The sequence below is a fragment of the Malurus melanocephalus genome, unplaced genomic scaffold (genome assembly GCF_030028575.1).
Source record: "Malurus melanocephalus ecotype Western Australia unplaced genomic scaffold, MMel_1.1 scaffold_33, whole genome shotgun sequence".
Lineage (NCBI taxonomy): Eukaryota > Metazoa > Chordata > Aves > Passeriformes > Maluridae > Malurus > Malurus melanocephalus.
The window spans coordinates 1,389,063-1,392,529 of record NW_026623265.1 but is presented as its reverse complement, the minus strand read 5'-3'; positions in this window follow the sequence as shown (position 1 = coordinate 1,392,529).

Sequence of the window (3,467 nt, the reverse complement as noted above, 5' to 3'; positions counted from 1 at the left end):
GGGATGGGATGGGATGGGATGGGATGGGATGGGATGGGATGGGATGGGATGGGATGGGATGGGATGGGATGGGATGGGATGGGATGGGATGGCCAGCGTCAGCACAGGTGTGTCCTGGGTCGAGGTTTCATTACTCACTTCAGCCATGGGCTTGTTTTCGCCCCTGCTTCTGAGCACTGCCTGGCTATGCAAGGGGAATAAGGGAAATAAGGGAAATAAGGGAAATAAGGGAAATAGCGCTCAGGAAAGGCATGAGGGAGGCTTGGGCCTGCTAATGTCTTCCTTTCCAGAGCCACTGAGGTGCTGGCTGGAGGACAAGGACATCCGAAGGAGCAGCAAGGTGCAGTGAGGAACTGAGGCCAGGCTGTGCAATGGGGAGGGCTCAGGCAGAGTCCCCCAGGAAAGGTGGGATGCACGCCCGGTGAGCCACAGGGAGAGCTGCCATCCACCGGGATCCTGGATGCAGCAGCCCTGCAGAGGCCAAAGGGACAGAAAGGTAGAGAGGCACAAGGGCTGGCACCACGGTACAGGTCACAGAGTCGTGTGTTTGGAGGGGACCCGGAAGGATCGTTGAGTCTGACTCTTTCAGTGAACAGTCCATTGGGGACTGAAGCCGCATGGCGCCGAGGGCCTTGCCCTTCACAGGGGGTGGGCACTGGGGCACAGCCAGCCAGGCTCAGGGGACAGCATGGCCGTGTGGGCACAGCCCCAGGGCCTGTGAGCAGTGGCCGGTGCAGCTGAGGGCACCCAGCGTCGCCCAGTGCAGCGTTTGAACTGCCAGTGGTGGAAGGTTCTGGTGCCCGGAAGGTTCCAGAAGGCTCTCKGCGGTTTTGGCCGTTACCACGGCAGTTGCTGCTGCAGTTGAAGGCTGCGCTCCCAGACCAGTGCCTGTTCTCTGGCTGAAATGGTAACTAAACCTCACCCCCTTGCTCCATTCCCCCAGCTCACTCTGGCTGTACTGCTGAGGCCAGGGCTYGACCCCGAACCGGGCACCTGATGAGGCTGTACATGGCCCCATGGGCATCACTATGCGGTAGAAGCTACTGGGGAAGCTGAGGGTGTTACACAGCAGGGCCTGGTGCTGGCAGGAAATCGACTCAGAAATCCTTGGTAGATAGCAGGGGCACTGTGCCTCCCCCTGTTGGAGGCTGGGAGGATCTGGGAAATTGCCATTGTGTGCATGGCCTCAGTTATTGGTGGACCTTCACTTTTGGCCACCATCTGAGGCAGGAACTGGGCTAGAAAGACGCTTGCATGTTCATGACACATTTTTAACAAAAATAAGGGAACCTGAAATACCCATTTTAGTAATTTTTGTGAGTTCTCTTAGAACTCTTTGCTGTCTTCATCTCTTGTGAAGAGAGAGCAATGGCGAGCCACAGTCATAAAAATGAGATTGTGAAACCACTCACATGGAAACAATTTATATATATGAACTCTAACTAATAGGGGAAACTGTGCTGCTCACTTCCTAAGTGTTAGATTCTGCTTTGCAGTCTGCAAGTTTTAAGGTGGGAAAAGAAAGGATTTCCTTCAGATTCTTTTTTTTTTTGTGTAAATAAGGACATTTCAAGGTATGTAAATATAGTCATTCTTTTTTCAGTTGTTTTGGGAACCTTGAAATCCATGACACGAGAGACTCTCTCAAACTAAAGGAGTGACAAAATGACACACCCAAGGTCACTGCTGTACGTTAAGATGTGCACAGTAAGRTGAAGTACAGTACATTAATCATCAAAGTTGGAGGCTATAACAAATAAGCCCCCTCAGTTTGGAACCTTTAAGCTAGGACTTCTGAGAATCAGAGACTTTCTCTTCYGCAGATATTTACCTCATTTCCAGCTGGCTTCACAGTTAACAAGGATTTCTCTTATCTCAGAAATAGARCCCTTTTTTCTTACCTTTTTTTTCCCCCTTAAATTCCAGCTTAGTTGCTGTGTCTGTAGGTTTTTGAGACTTTCCTGTTTTTGAGATACTAAGAGAATTTCTWGATCAAAAGACTGGTCCTAGCTTTAATACACTGCAGTGCTGCATGTAGTAAAAAGTGAAAAAATAGAACAATAAAAGCCCCACTCATSAGCTAAAGCAAAGGAAAAATTTGATTCACAGTCTGCTTCTACAGAAGGCCTCACTCCTCCTATATATATAATTAATTATTCAAATAAMTTGTTGGAAATTTATATAATTTTTAAAAATTATTCTTTGATTAGAGTCCTGAAATTGGACTCTAATTGCAGTGGAAATTGCAATTGGATTGGAATTACCTCTAATTGCACTCTAGATGTGTGCATCATAACTGCAGGAGCTACATCCTAGATAAGGAAGAAATGTCATTTAATTTTCCAATTTATTCATTTTTATTAGATAAAATGAATTTTCATGATCCTAAACAGAGGCTCATTGAACTTCTCTTTATTACATTTCTTTTTGTAAGTTAAGTAGTAGAACCTCTTCACAGTTAACAAGGATTGCCTCCAAGTCATGGAGGCAAAACCCAGTGTGTTTTTAAATATTGAGGAGAGCTAAAAACCCCTTAGAGTTGTGTGATTTACATGCAAGTAACGTATGTATGTTTCCTTTCTACAAAATCAAGTCTGTAGTACTAAGGTGAGTAGGCTATTCCTAAGAGAATGGAGCAGCAGCAGTTACTTCAATTTATTAATTTCTCTCATTATATGAATTTAACTTTCTTGTTTCCTTCTACTGAAAATTCAGCTATGTTCTTACAATTGTTTAGCATCTTACAGTTTCACTGGTGCTTAGAAAGTTTTAGTATGTATCAGATAAACATCTGAACTTAGTTTGGGTCTTTTTTACATCTTTTTGAAAAGCCATGACAATGCTACTGGGTTAGATTTTGCTACAGCAGATAGCAGTGGGGTGGGGCTGGGGTTGGGGTTGATTGCTGAAGTCAAATCACTCCACAAGCAATATTCTAAAGGTCTTTGGTTAAGACCATTTTTATTAAAAATGTGCATTGATTTTARTGGTGGGTGTCTAAGATTCTATCTTCTTACATGAGGGAATGCTATATCTAAACAAAACAGATCCTGTCCACTAGCAGCTTGTAATATTGGTTTTCAGAAGCAAGCAGAAACTTTCAGAAGCAAGCAGAAACTCACTGCCAAATAAAGTCAAGATTGGAAGTGTCTCACAGCAAATTAATATTGCAGAAAAATTCTATCTAGATGAGCTTTAGTTAATACATAAATGAAAAAATATATTTCTGTTTATTAATTAACAAAGAGAAATCTCTGTGTGCATCCACAAACGTGTAATCACATTTTAATTTCTGTCCACTTTTATTGAAAGCATGTCAGGCTGGACAAGTGAAGCCCTTCAAGAAAGAGGTGAAGGGCTCCTGAAACTCCTTCTGCATTCTCTTTCCTCCTGAAGCCTTTCCAAGGTGTACAACTGCCCTGCCACTAAAGCTCATCTGTCTAAACAGAATCCATTAAGTCAAACCA